The following is a 15,473-nucleotide window of genomic DNA, read 5'->3' as shown; positions in this document are numbered from 1 at the left end:
ATCATTTTAGAAAGAGAGGGTCCAGATTGTCTAGCCTGGCTGATTTGTAGGGGTCCAGATTTTGCAGCTCTTTCAGAACATCGGCAATCTGGACTTGGGTAAAGGAGAAATGGTGGGGGCTTTGGCGGGTTGCTATAGTAAAACCAAATACATTTAGACTTTACCTTTTTAATTTATTTTATTTAACCTTTATTTAACTATGAAAGTCTGTTAAGATCAAATTCTTATTTACAATGAGGGCCTACCCCGGCCAAACCCTAACCCGGATAACGCTGGGCCAATGTCGCGCCGCCCTATGGGACTCCCAATCACAGCCAGTTGTGATACAGCCTGGAATCTAACCAGCATCTGTAGTGATGCCTCTAGCACTGAGATGCAGTGCCTTAGACCGCTGCGCCACTCGGGAGCCCCCACTTACTTTTTTTTTACAGGGTGACTTTTACTTAAGTAATTTTCTATTACGGTGCAGTGCATTCGGTAGTATTCAGACCACTTGACTTTTTCCACGTTTTGTTATGTTACAGCCTCGTTCTAAAATGGATGAAATCATTTTTTCCACTCATCAATCTACACACAATACCCCATAATGACAAAGTGAATACATTTTTAGAACATTTTTCAAATGTATAAATGAAAAATTATTAGGCAATCCAAACAACACACTTTTTCATTTAAGGGCACACTCCAACACTCAGATGTAATTTACATATGAAGCATTTGTGTTTAGTGTGTCCGCCACATCAGAGGCAGTAGGGATGACCAGGGATGTTTCTTGATAAATGTGTGAATTTAACCATTTTCCTGTCCTGTTAAACATTGAAAATGTAACGAGTACTTTTAGGTGTCAGGTAAAATGTATGGAGTAACAAGTACATTATTTTCTTTAGGAATGTAGTGGAATAAAAGTAAAAGTTGTCAAAAATATAAATACGAAAGTAAAGTACAGATACCCCAAAAAACGACGTAAGTAGTACTTTAAAGTAGTTTTACTTAAATATTTTACACCAACTGCATTCATTTGATTGGTTATTAAGGTAAGAGTTAATGTTTGGGATAGGGTTAAAACATTTTAAAAACTTGACGGTTAAGGTTAGGAATGAATTCTGACTGATTAAGATAAGGGTTAAGGTTAGGCATTAATTCCGACTGATTAAGATAAGGGTTAAGGTTAGGCATTAATTCAGACTGATTAAGATAAGGGTTAAGGTTAGGCATTAATTCAGACTGATTAAGATAAGGGTTAAGGTTAGGCATTCATTCCGACTGATTAAGATAAGGGTTAAGGTTAGGCATTCATTCCGACTGATTAAGATAAGGGTTAAGGTTAGGCATTCATTCCGACTGATTAAGATAAGGGTTAAGGTTTGGGTTAAAACAGAAAAAAATAAAAAGGAGTGGGCTAATAGGCACTCACGTTGCCCCTAGCGGACAGAATTGAAGGCATCTCCTGAAGCCCTGGGGACCTGGACAATCATCTAATACTGCAGTGGATCTGGTGTGCCCTGGCTGGTCATACTAAGACTTCACCAACAGAAAATAGAGATTCCAAGAAGCATTTGAAAGCAGCATATGACTGCCACTGATGACTATATTACACACATTGTGATGTTAGTTTTTTTAATGTTCTGTAATTGTAAATTGGAGCTTTGTAAGTTATTTGCCCAGTATTGCGAGATGGCTGTCTTTCTACATTGATAGTAATACTTCGAAGACAAACACACACACACACACCTTACATGTGACCTAGCAGCGCTCCACCCACATCTTACTCGTTAAACAGAAAGAAGTAGAATAACAGAGCAGCACAGTAGCATGCAGCTATTCAGCGATACTCTCAGCCTTCTTACAGGAGCCTTCTTACAGATTCAGCAGGGTCAAAGGTGCTCTGCAGTCGGCACAGTGAGAAACTCAAACTATTCTGTCTGGTTGATAAGCAGCCCATCTGTGTGGTGTGTCGGGATTCAAAAATAAAGCCTGGGTCCTGGGTGTGGCCCCAGACTCTGTCCAGAGGGAGGGCGAGTTTGGCTTCAGACATAGAACCTTGGGTGTGTGGTGTATTGATGAGAAATAGTATACACATTCCTTATCTGTCATGTTGTCTTGTCTCTGTCCTTTCCCTTCACCCTGTCTCCCTCTGCTGGTCGTTGTTATGTTACCTTTTCTCCCCCTCTTTTCCCCAGCTGTGCCTTGTCTCCTCCTAATTACCCATTCACCCCGTTCCCCACCTGTTCCCTTTTTTCCCTCTGATTAGGTCCCTATATCTGTCTCTGTTTCTGCTCCTGTCCTTGTCGGATTCTTGTTTGTTTGTTTATGTGTCTCATGCCTGAACCAGACTATCATCGTGTGTGCTGCAACCTTGTCCTGTCCTGTCGGAATCTACCTGTCCATCTGAGCCCACGTATGTTCGTCATTAAAGTACTCTGTTTGTTAATTCGCTTTTGGGTCCTCATTCACGCACCATAACAGAAGAATCCGACCAAGAATGGACCCAGCGACTTCGGATCCTCTCCACTCAGCCGTCGAGATCCAGGGAGCGATGCTAGGCAGACACAAGCAGGAATTGTCTGCTGCTCGACATGCCGTTGAGACCCTGGCCACCCAAGTCTCCAACCTCACAGAACAGGTTCACCATCTCCGCCTCGATCCACCGGCCACTTCCAGGGCTTTCGAATCTCCGGAGCCCAGAATCAATAACCCGCCGTGTTACTCTGGGGAGCCCACTGAATGCCGCTCGTTCCTCACCCAGTGTGATATTGTGTTTTCTCTCCAGCCCAACACTTACTCCAGGAGCACTGCTCGTGTCGCCTACGTCATATCTCTCCTTATTGGACGGGCTCGTGAGTGGGGCACGGCAATCTGGGAGGCAAGGGCTGAGTGTATTAACCAGTATCAAGACTTTAAGGAGGAGATGATACGGGTTTTTGATCGATCTGTTTTTGGGGAGGAGGCTTCCAGGGCCCTGTCTTCCCTATGTCAAGGCAATCGATCCATAACAGACTACTCTATTGAGTTTCGCACTCTTGCTGTCTCCAGTGGCTGGAACGAGCCGGCCTTGCTCGCTCGTCTTCTGGAGGGTTTCCGCGCAGAGGTAAAGGATGAGATTCTCTCCCGGGAGGTTCCTTCCAGCGTGGATTCCTTGATTGAACTCGCTATTCGCATTGAGCGACGGGTTGATCTTCGTCACCGAGCTCGTGGAAAGGAGCTCGCGCTCTCCGTCGCCTCCCTCTCCGCATCACTACCATCTTCCTCCGCCGGCTCGGGTGCTGAGCCCATGCAGCTGGGAGGTATCCGCATCTCGACTAAGGAGAGGGAACGGAGAATCACCAACCGCCTCTGTCTCTATTGCGGTTCCGCTGGTCATTTTGCCACTTCATGTCCAGTAAAAGGCCAGAGCTCGTCAGTAAGCGGAGGGCTACTGGTGAGCGCTACTACTCCTGTCTCTCCTTCAAGATCCTGCACTACCTTGTCGGTCCATCTACGCTGGACCGGTTCGTCAGCTTCCTGCAGTGCCTTAATAGACTCTGGGGCGGAGGGCTGTTTTATGGACGAGACCTGGGCTCGGGAACATGACATTCCTCTCAGACAGTTAAAGGAGCCCACGGCCTTGTTCGCCCTGGATGGTAGTCCTCTCCCCAGGATTCAGCGTGAGACGCTACCTTTAACCCTCACTGTTTCTGGTAATCATAGTGAAACCATTTCTTTTTTAATTTTTCGTTCACCTTTTACACCTGTTGTTTTGGGCCATCCCTGGCTAGTTTGTCATAATCCTTCCATTAATTGGTCTAGTAATTCTATCCTCTCCTGGAACGTCTCTTGTCATGTGAAATGTTTAATGTCTGCTATCCCTCCTGTTTCCTCTGTCTCTTCTTCACAGGAGGAGCCTGGTGATTTGACAGGGGTGCCGGAGGAATATCACGATCTGCGCACGGTGTTCAGTCGGTCCAGGGCCACCTCTCTTCCTCCACACCGGTCGTATGATTGTAGTATTGATCTCCTTCCGGGAACCACCCCCCCCCGGGGTAGACTATACTCTCTGTCGGCTCCCGAACGTAAGGCTCTCGAAGATTATTTGTCTGTAGCTCTTGACGCCGGTACCATAGTCCCCTCCTCCTCTCCCGCCGGAGCGGGGTTTTTTTTTGTCAAGAAGAAGGACGGGTCTCTGCGCCCCTGCATAGATTATCGAGGGCTGAATGACATAACAGTGAAGAATCGTTATCCGCTTCCTCTTATGTCTTCAGCCTTCGAGATCCTGCAGGGAGCCAGGTTTTTCACTAAGTTGGACCTTCGTAACGCTTACCATCTCGTGCGCATCAGGGAGGGGGACGAGTGGAAGACGGCGTTTAACACTCCGTTAGGGCACTTTGAATACCGGGTTCTTCCTTTCGGCCTCGCTAACGCTCCAGCTGTCTTTCAGGCATTAGTCAATGATGTCCTGAGAGACATGCTGAACATCTTTGTTTTCGTTTACCTTGACGATATCCTGATTTTTTCACCGTCACTCCAGATTCATGTTCAGCACGTTCGACGTGTCCTCCAGCGCCTTTTAGAGAATTGTCTTTTCGTGAAGGCTGAGAAGTGCACTTTTCATGCCTCCTCCGTCACATTTCTCGGTTCTGTTATTTCCGCTGAAGGCATTAAGATGGATCCCGCTAAGGTCCAAGCTGTCATTGATTGGCCCGTCCCTAAGTCACGCGTCGAGCTGCAGCGCTTTCTCGGCTTCGCGAACTTCTATCGTCGTTTCATCCGTAATTTCGGTCAGGTGGCAGCTCCTCTCACAGTCCTTACTTCTGTCAAGACGTGCTTTAAGTGGTCCGTTTCCGCCCAGGGAGCTTTTGATCTCCTCAAGAATCGTTTTACATCCGCTCCTATCCTTGTTACACCTGACGTCTCTAGACAGTTCGTTGTCGAGGTTGACGCGTCAGAGGTGGGAGTGGGAGCCATCCTTTCTCAGCGCTCCCTCTCTGACGACAAGGTCCACCCATGCGCGTATTTTTCTCATCGCCTGTCGCCGTCGGAACGTAACTATGATGTGGGTAACCGCGAACTGCTCGCCATCCGGTTAGCCCTAGGCGAATGGCGACAGTGGTTGGAGGGGGCGACCGTTCCTTTTGTCGTTTGGACTGACCATAGGAACCTTGAGTACATCCGTTCTGCCAAACGACTTAATGCGCGTCAGGCGCGTTGGGCGCTGTTTTTCGCTCGTTTCGAGTTCGTGATTTCTTATCGTCCGGGCTCTAAGAACACCAAGCCTGATGCTTTGTCTCGTCTCTTCAGTTCTTCAGTAGCCTCCACTGACCCCGAGGGGATTCTCCCTGAGGGGCGTGTTGTCGGGTTGACTGTCTGGGGAATTGAGAGGCAGGTAAAGCAAGCACTCACTCAAACTCCGTCGCCGCGCGCTTGTCCTAGGAACCTTCTTTTCGTTCCCGTTCCTACTCGTCTGGCCGTTCTTCAGTGGGCTCACTCTGCCAAGTTAGCCGGTCACCCTGGCGTTCGGGGTACGCTTGCTTCCATTCGCCAGCGTTTCTGGTGGCCCACCCGGGAGCATGACACGCGTCGTTTCGTGGCTGCTTGTTCGGTCTGCGCGCAGACTAAGTCCGGTAACTCTCCTCCTGCCGGCCGTCTCAGGCCGCTTCCTATTCCCTCTCGACCGTGGTCTCACATCGCCTTAGATTTTGTCACCGGACTGCCTTCGTCAGCGGGGAAGACTGTTATTCTTACGGTTGTCGATAGGTTCTCTAAGGCGGCTCATTTCATTCCCCTTGCTAAGCTTCCTTCTGCTAAAGAGACGGCACAAATCATCATCGAGAATGTTTTCAGAATTCATGGCCTTCCGTCAGACGTCGTTTCGGACAGAGGTCCGCAATTCACGTCTCAATTTTGGAGGGAGTTTTGCCGTTTGATTGGGGCTTCCGTCAGTCTCTCTTCCGGCTTTCACCCCCAGTCTAACGGTCAAGCAGAACGGGCCAATCAGACTATTGGTCGCATCTTACGCAGTCTTTCTTTTCGCAACCCTGCGTCTTGGTCAGAACAGCTCCCCTGGGCAGAATACGCCCACAACTCGCTTCCTTCGTCTGCGACCGGGCTATCTCCTTTTCAGAGTAGCCTCGGGTACCAGCCTCCGTTGTTCTCATCTCAGTTCGCCGAGTCCAGCGTCCCCTCCGCTCAGGCTTTTGTCCAACGTTGCGAGCGCACCTGGAAGAGGGTCAGGTCTGCACTTTGCCGTTATAGGGCGCAGACTGTGAGAGCTGCTAATAAGCGTAGAACGAAGAGCCCTAGATATTGTCGCGGTCAGAGAGTTTGGCTCTCCACTCAGAACCTTCCCCTTAAGACGGCTTCTCGCAAGTTGACCCCGCGGTTCATTGGTCCATTCCGTATCTCTCAAATCATTAACCCTGTCGCAGTGCGACTTCTTCTGCCGCGATATCTTCGTCGCGTCCACCCGGTCTTCCATGTCTCCTGTGTCAAGCCCGTTCTTCGCGCCCCCGCTCGTCTTCCCCCCCCCCCCCCCATCCTTGTCGAGGGCGCACCCATCTACAGGGTCCGCAGGATTTTGGACATGCGTCCTCGGGGCCGTGGTCACCAGTACCTTGTTGATTGGGAGGGGTACGGTCCGGAGGAGAGGAGTTGGGTTCCCTCTCGGGACGTGCTGGACCGTGCGCTGATCGATGATTTCCTCCGTTGCCGCCAGGCTTCCTCCTCGAGTGCGCCAGGAGGCGCTCGGTGAGTGGGGGGGTACTGTCATGTTGTCTTGTCTCTGTCCTTTCCCTTCACCCTGTCTCCCTCTGCTGGTCGTTGTTATGTTACCTTTTCTCCCCCTCTTTTCCCCAGCTGTGCCTTGTCTCCTCCTAATTACCCATTCACCCCGTTCCCCACCTGTTCCCTTTTTTCCCTCTGATTAGGTCCCTATATCTGTCTCTGTTTCTGCTCCTGTCCTTGTCGGATTCTTGTTTGTTTGTTTATGTGTCTCATGCCTGAACCAGACTATCATCGTGTGTGCTGCAACCTTGTCCTGTCCTGTCGGAATCTACCTGTCCATCTGAGCCCACGTATGTTCGTCATTAAAGTACTCTGTTTGTTAATTCGCTTTTGGGTCCTCATTCACGCACCATAACATTATCAGAGGCACTTACTCCATTCACTCCATTCAAAGTGAGTAAGCCCCAGAAAATCAGAATGCAGCTGGACTGGAAAAAAGGACAGCTCTCATTTGTTGATCCAGTCAACAACACGCAACTTTATAAATTCATGCATACTTTCAAAGAGGGAGTCTTTCCATACATCTCTAGCAAACACCCTCTTAGGATTTCTTTGTCAGGGGATTCCGCCTCTGTCCAAATCAGGTACTAACATGCTGTAAACTAGCCAGTAACACTCACTCATTTCCCTCAGTGCAAGATTCTCACACAGGGAGAGCACAGACTGTGATGGCGTGAACAGGACCGTCCTCCATCAACACTACTCCTGCTGTGACTCTCACCTGTCGAACCACATGCTGTTGAGAACTATGTCCATTTGTATAACAGCATGTAAATACATGTTATGTTGCATTGCTTATTACTGTTATCAGTGGGGATTTCCATTTCCTGTGTGTTATAGGGCAGGATTCTTAAAGTGTTCTGTTCTGAGGCCCCCGTTCCAAGGCCCCCAAAATGTGTGCTCAATATTCATTCTTGATGCTGACAATATGAAATGTAACAATGTTTTAGGCCTAGTTCCTGTAAAATACTGTTTAACAGTTTGTTTGTGTGAGATGTTTTTCCTTTTCTATTGTTTTTTTCTTGTTGTTATTTTCATTCTTTGTTTTATATTTGCTTTTTCAGGGACCCCTGGGATGCATCGAACAGACACATGACATTGTCACTGTGACACACTGTGACACATTGCTGAAGCCTTCTTTAATGTATTCTTAGTACGGTAATACCTATACTATACTGGCATTAATATTTCCTTCATTGTTTTTTCTTTGAGTATTTCAGAATGATTCTTGATTCTGTCCATTCAATTAGTTTAATCCTGATGTGTGTGTTCCAATAACCATTCCCACAGTAATGTCCAATCATTTTCTTGGGCAATGTCGGCCCTTGGTGGTTACAGTAGACTACTGCAACTGAGATTGATCATAAAAAATGTTTTGATAAGCTTTATTGATGACCATTTGTGATGGCCTGTGGTTTATTTCAAAGAGAGCTCCATAAGCCACCCCCCAGTGGGCAGAGCTAGGAATGTTGCACTAGGACACATTTTAGTGAGGTGAAAAGCCTCTCATTTTACAATGGGTCCGCGTGGTTTTGTGTAGCCTAGTTATGCTAATCTATTTAATAAGTCAAACATATTTGAATAGATAACAGGGAAACAATGAGTCCCAGTTCGCAATAGTTCGCAATAGAAATACCAGATGAGGGCATCGTTTACTACTGGTTATCACCAGTGTTTGGAATGCAGTGAGTTCATTGGCAAAACAGACCATGATCATTACACAGGTGCCTTGTGCTGGTAGTAGTTGCTACTATCTTGTCTCATTGCTACAACTCCCGTACGGGCTCGGGAGAGACGAAGGCTCCCCTCTCCCGAGGGGCATGCGTCCTCCGATACACAACCCAACCAGCCGTACTGCTTCTTAACACAGCGCGCATCCAACCTGGAAGCCAGCCGCACCAATGTGTCAGAGGCTACACCGTGCTTCTGGCAACCTTGGCTAGCGCGCACTGCGCCCGGCCCACCACAGGAGTCGCTGGTGAGCAATGAGACAAGGAGATCCTTACCGACCAAACCCGGACGACGCTAGGCCAATTGTGCGTCGACAGAGCCTGGGCGCAAACCCAGGGACTCTGATGGCACAGCTGGCTGCAGTACAGCTCCCTTAACCACTGCGCCACCCGGGAGGCCATGAAGACATTGTTAGATTGAATGTATGCCTTTATACGGTCTCTGTATCCCAGCAAGTCAAATAAAGATTTGTGCCAACTGAAAGTGTGACTTCTTTCCCCATTGATTTCCTAAGGTATTTAGTCAGTCATTCCATACCAAGGCTAGATGAGGCTGAATGGCAACTGATTCATCTCATTGGTACATGACTGTTCAGTCTGTTGAATATTTAATCAATGGATGTCTTGGCTGAATACGTTTTTTTTTTTTTTACTAATGATTTAAAAGACGTTATTATGAGCACAAGGATACACAGTTGTACTCAACAATGCTTTACACACCACGGCTACTTACAGTATATAACTCTGGTGAGGTACAGTAGACTACACAGCCCATGATGTGAATATCAAAGAGTTCCATTGTGTACAAAGAATGATAGACAGGCATGTCGGTGACAGAGACACAGAGAACGTGGGTGAGAGACACAGAGAAGAGCATCTTCCACTCAACTTCAACAACTTCAAACAGCAGGTAGGTACTGTGTTTTCTCATGAGGACAATATAACATTTGAATAGGCTGTTCAATGAGAAAAACATGTTCATTCGATTTTTCAGTTTCACCACCTGATGGATTGTATTTGTCACGTCCCAGCTTGTGTACTGTGTAGCATACATTGTGAACTTGCTGTTTGAATATTTCACCCACTGTAAAGGTTTATTGTAGATAATAACCAAGCCAACAAAAAAAACGCTAGTACACAATTTATGCAGATAAAAGAATCCCCAACATTATACAAGTATGGATCGACAATGTCACGGTGCAAATATGCATAGACCTGTGCTAAAAGATACCCTCAATGTAATTAGAACCATATTCATTTATTTAAAGCTTTTCTTCGACAATGTGTTTTATCGATGACTCCTCTATTTGGTTAGACATTGAGACTTCTCTTCCAAAATACCCCTTACAGGATCTTTTATTTTTCAGAAGTTTAAAGTCTGTAGAAGATCACTGCAATAATCCTGTTACACTTAACACACTCAAAGTATGGAGGTTAGTTCAACGCTTCCTGGGAAGGTCCAAACTAACCTCTGCTCTTACCCCAATTCTTAACAACCCAGATTTTGGTCCAGGATTGCTGGATGCTGGCTTTCACTTTTGGCTCACTAAATGACTTATTTGCTGATAAGATTTTATTGTCATTTGAGCAGCTGTCAACACACAGAGGGTAAAACAAGTGTGGGTGAAAGAATTGTCTGTTACTATTGACGAAGAGATGTGGGAGGACATTTGGAGATATGCAAAAACAATATCTATATGTAATTGTACTAGAGCAATCAAATTAAGAATAATACACAGATTGCATATATCCCCAGATCGCAGACATGCTTTTAGCCCCACTTCCTCTTCTCCTCAGTGTCTTAAATGCAAAACTGATACAGGCACACATTGTTTATGGTCATGTACCAAAATACAAAGATACTGGTCTGGTGTTCTGCAAGAAATTGAAAAGATCCCAGGGGTTGATCTAGAATTGGACCCAGTTTCTTTACTGTTGGGTCTCCCTAGTAGGCATGTTACTTCTGTGGGTAAAAGGAGGCTTTACAACATCCTTACCTTCGCAGCGAGGAAAAACATCCTTTTACAGTGGATTAGTGATAAGGTTCCTTCTATTAAAGATTGGCATAAGATACTATTTGAATGGGTGCCTCTGGAATATCTGACGTACATTGCATTCTAAAACAGACCAGTTCTACAAAGTATGGGAACCTTATCTAAATTACCTAGAACCTGAGGTATCAGCTATTATGCTGCAAGGATTCTCTTAGAATGGTGGGGATCTATGTATTTCAGAATTACACTGTACGTTCCATGTGTGGAACCTAACTTCTTGGTTTAAACTGAGCTTTTTTGTTTAATTTCTGTTTGTAAATTTGTTTAAAATGTATGTATTGAGAGACGCAATGATGGGGATGGGGTGAGAGAAGCGCCGAGCGCGAAGAGGAAAATGGTGTAAGTATTTATGTGTGTGTATGTGTGTGTGTATGTGTATGTATGTATATGTGTACGTATGTGTATATGTGTATACATATATACGCAGGTATGTGTAAGTGAGTACTGTTTTGTTTTGTCTCTGTTGTTGTATCTCTTAATATGGGTGAAAATTGTGAAATTCCAATAAAAATACTGTTACAAAACAATGTGTTTTATAAGGAGGCACTTATTTAACTAGAGTTCAGTAAATGTAGCAACGTGTACCTCCTTGTAAGTCACCTCCTTATAACGTACAGTGTTGAAGGAAAGTTGTCCACTGTATTCTTTTGCACAGATCTGTGCTATTTTGCAACATAAAAAAGGTTGCCTTGTATGTGATGCAAATTCAAATTCTAAATCTGAGTCACCTCAATTTGCATCACATACAAGAAAAGGCATGACTTTTGATCAGGTCAGACTGATGGCGTATCTCGTCAACGTACAGCACACAGTGGATACCTGAACATCATACAGCATGTGTTGTATATTCATGCACCGTCTGTTCTTATTGTCTCTTTACAGACAAAAGACAGGGGGTTGAATGAAACGTCCACTGCTAACCATGCAGTGGAGTCTATCCCTCTTCCCTTTACTGGGTAAGTGACGTATTAATAACTATACAGACGTGTACTGTATGCATACATACCTATTATTGGCATAACAGCAACCATTGTTGCTTCCCTTATTCTTTTTTCATATTTCCCTACCTTCTCCCCTCCACCACTACTTCTGTCGAAATAATTGGTCATGTCACCACTGTTTGACTGTAGTGCCATAGCAAGACGTTCTGTTACAGACGTAACATTACATACGTATGATTGTAATACTTGAAAATTATTACTCATCCACGGGAGTTGTGTTATTACCGCAGATGGGCTTTGTCCTTACTGGTAACTCCAGTCTTTGTTAGAATTGTTAGAATGTTTTTTCAAATGTACATCACTATTTTGAGGAATATTCTAACCCTAATAGATTCTTCTACCTTTTTTTTTATATTACCTTACATATAGGTTGTCGTCGGAAGTACTGATATTTGAAAATTGACCTTAACATCTATAATTCAATTATTGTAAAATGATTAGTAAAGCCTCTTGGATTCAATGATGTCGCTCCCAGTGCAAGTAGGGATTCCAGTCGTTAGATGATCAATTTGCAAAAAAAGAGTTGCTTATACTTATAAAATACTTCTCAAATGTACTCACTATTTCATGCCATGTCAGAATACAATTGCGTTCAAAGGGTAAACATTTTATTTTTGCTAAGCATTTGCTCATATAAAGTCATGTAAAGTGAAGCAAATTAAGGATTGTATGTAGATGAGATTTCCTGCATTTGAAGTTCAAATGTTTAATAATTGTTCCCTTGTCCAAAAAGAATAACTGCAAACCCTTGTCCTCGGTTTCAAACACATCCACCCCTTTCCCTTCCACTCAACCACCTACCTCCCCCATTATCTTCTCTCTTCTCCACTCTTTCTCCTTCTCCAGAGGTGGACGTACATGACACTCCCTCAAGTAACGTGCATAAACAAGCTATTAGGTCATCTACTTGCAAAGGAGTTGCTTATACTTATCAAATACTTATCAAGTACTCTTCACTATTTCATGTCATGTCAGAATATGACACTTCACAAGGGCAGAAATGTGAGTTTTGCTTCCACACCAACAGCATTTGATTTATTTCTCTCTTACAGGACACTGTTCATCCACATCATGCCGTCCTGATAATGAGAATCACTTTGTTAACGACCCTCAGACCTGGACTGACCCACAGAGCTACTGCAGGAAGAAGTACACTGACCTGGCAACCATTGACAACATGGATGAAATGAATAGACTGATTAACGCTGTAGACAGTAGATATAATGAATTAGCCAGGATAGGGCTAGAGAAGGGAGAATGTAAGACATGGCATTGGTCACTAGCAGATAATGAGTTTATTGAGAAGGAGACTCACTGGAAACCAGGAGAACCAAATGATCTGGGAAGTAATGCGTGTTGATGGAAAACACTGGTAAATGGACTGATGACACAAGTAGTCCAATACATTTATTTACATGCTATAATAGTAAGCCCCTGAGCAGACAATAATACAATAATACATGGTCAAACATTTTTTTAAGTCTGGAAATATGAAACTGTAAAAGTCAAACTTGACAATTATGCATAAATTTAAGTTACATGACTGAAACATTTCAATGAGCCATTCCATTTGATTAGGGAGAATAAGACATGGAAAGATGCTCAGTGTCACACTGATCTGTTTCACCTATCTTGTGCTTGTCTCCACCCCCCTCCAGATGTCGCCCATCTTCCCCATTATCTCCAGTGCATTTATACCTGTGTTCTCTGTTTGTCTGTTGCCAGTTCGCCTTGTCTCGTCAAGCCTACCAGCGTGTCTTCGACCTGCCTATTGCCTGTCCCTTGCAATTGATTAAATATCAGAAACTCAAACCATCTGCCTCCTGTGTCTCCACCTGTGTCGTTATACTCAGAGCTACTGTAGGGAGAAAAACATAGACCTTGCCAGTGTGAGGAACCAGAATGAGAGCCTGAAGATACAGAATCTAGTGCCAGAAGACAGGGGTGTGTGGATTGGCCTGTTCAGAGACTCTCGGAAGTGGTGGGGTAAGTTTTCATTCAGATACTGGAATGAGGGACAGCCCAATAACAACAAAGGGATTCAGAGCTGGGTGGTGGCCAGGGCCAAGAGGGCCTCCACTTCTCATGTGTGGCTGGGCCTGCCCCACACCTGCACAGTGGACCTCTGCTTCTGGGTCAGTAGAGAGGGCACCGGCTACCACAATTGGGATCCGGGGACATGGGTTCCGCAGGGAGGACTGTGGGAGAACCGGTGCGGACCAGTCTGGAAGAGATCACCAGTGGTGGTGATTAACTCATTAACTTCATTTAACAACAACAACAACAAGGTCCTAGAAAAACGGGGAAACTCACCTCATCCACTACCGTAGCGCTCTCCTTCCAACCCCTCTCTGTCTTTTATCTTCCTATGTGAGTGTTTGGAAATAAGTACCTTTGTTGTGTTGTTTAAAAACAAACTACTCCTGCAAACGACAACAACAGAGATTTGAATTTTATTTAGAATTTTACAATTAGGGATAATAACTTCAGAAGTAGCTGCTGTCATAAATGTATTCACATTTGAATAGTCGTCAATCACAATATGATAAACCTGTACCCGGATTATCGAGTGTACAGATGATATAAGGCAATGCGCAATGAGCACGTAGTCAGAACCATGGAGAAATAACTAAGCCTAGCTACACTTTTGTCTTTAGAATAGTGGGACAGTAACAAAATCACATCAATCATGTAAGATCAGGTAGACATCCACGTCAATTCGATATTGATTTCTGTAGTCAAGTGCAAGGAACGGAATGCTATTTGCCTATTAAGCTACAGTTCACCTAATCATCGGATATAGAATAGCCTACTTTTGCTTTCAGATGTCTAAACACAAACAATGGACTATTTCTGTGATGGTAGGCTATGGATTTATGGATTTATTTTTAATTTGATTTATTTAACCTTTATTTAACTAGGCAAGCCAGTTAAGAACAAATTCTTATTTACAATGACGGCCTGCGGGACGGGGGCAAAACACACATCAAGACAAGAGAGTCAACACTACATAATTTATTTTATTAGACTGTTTAAAAATTACAGACAAAATGCATCATTGGCTGTTCTAGGGTTTAACGAAATAATCTATCATATTATATACACATTTTGCCATGTTTAATGGTGTTAAAGAATGCTTTTCTTTGTTTTTTGATACATAATTGTTTAAATTCTTATCATTCTTTTTTTAATCTGCAAGAACAGGGAATTAGGTGCATGGGCCATGGGGCGGTCGTTCGTTTCGGAGTATACCACAAATCATGAGGTCAGTGATCTTCAGGTCGGAGCTCTAGAAAGAGGCCCGAGGTCCCAACTTGCAATTCAGAGTTGGATGACCGTTCAAAACGTATTTTCCCATTCTGAGGTAGTTTTTTTCAGAGTTCCCAGTTGACTTGAACTCACAGAAGTCTGAGATTTCCCCGTTCAAGTTTCCAGTTGTTTTGAATGTGATAGAAGTCATGCTGGATTGACAGCATGGCCAATGTTGAATGTTTATCCTTTTAAGGTTGGAAAAGAGACCCTTAAACCCAGACTTGGACCTCACACCCACTCCACTGAATAGCAGGCTAGTGATTGCTTTGCAATGCTTGCAGTTAGCCACTGATTCCTTCTATACCCCTTATTGTTTATGTCCAATGGTAGATGAGCACCGATATGTTTTATAATTTTATAATTTCTCTTCATTATTTTTCTTCATATGACAAGGTTTGAAAATGATTTGGCAGTAGATTTTTGGCTTGATTCATGTTGATGACAGCTAGCTTGCTAGCTAAGATTTTGAAAGTATGATGTTGATATGATCAGTCCAATCAAAGCTACAGTAGATATAACATGATTTGACATAATTCTATCTGTGGCCAATGAACTTGAGACTTCTTGGATGGGCACTTCGAATGTAACTATATGCAGCACCTAAGGGGCAGCACCTTCCG

Source organism: Oncorhynchus mykiss, chromosome 9 (assembly GCF_057628025.1).
Source record: "Oncorhynchus mykiss isolate SJ-2025 chromosome 9, ASM5762802v1, whole genome shotgun sequence".
Classification (NCBI taxonomy): domain Eukaryota; kingdom Metazoa; phylum Chordata; class Actinopteri; order Salmoniformes; family Salmonidae; genus Oncorhynchus; species Oncorhynchus mykiss.
The sequence above is the reverse complement of the archived record's forward strand: the minus strand, read 5'-3'. Positions refer to the sequence as shown.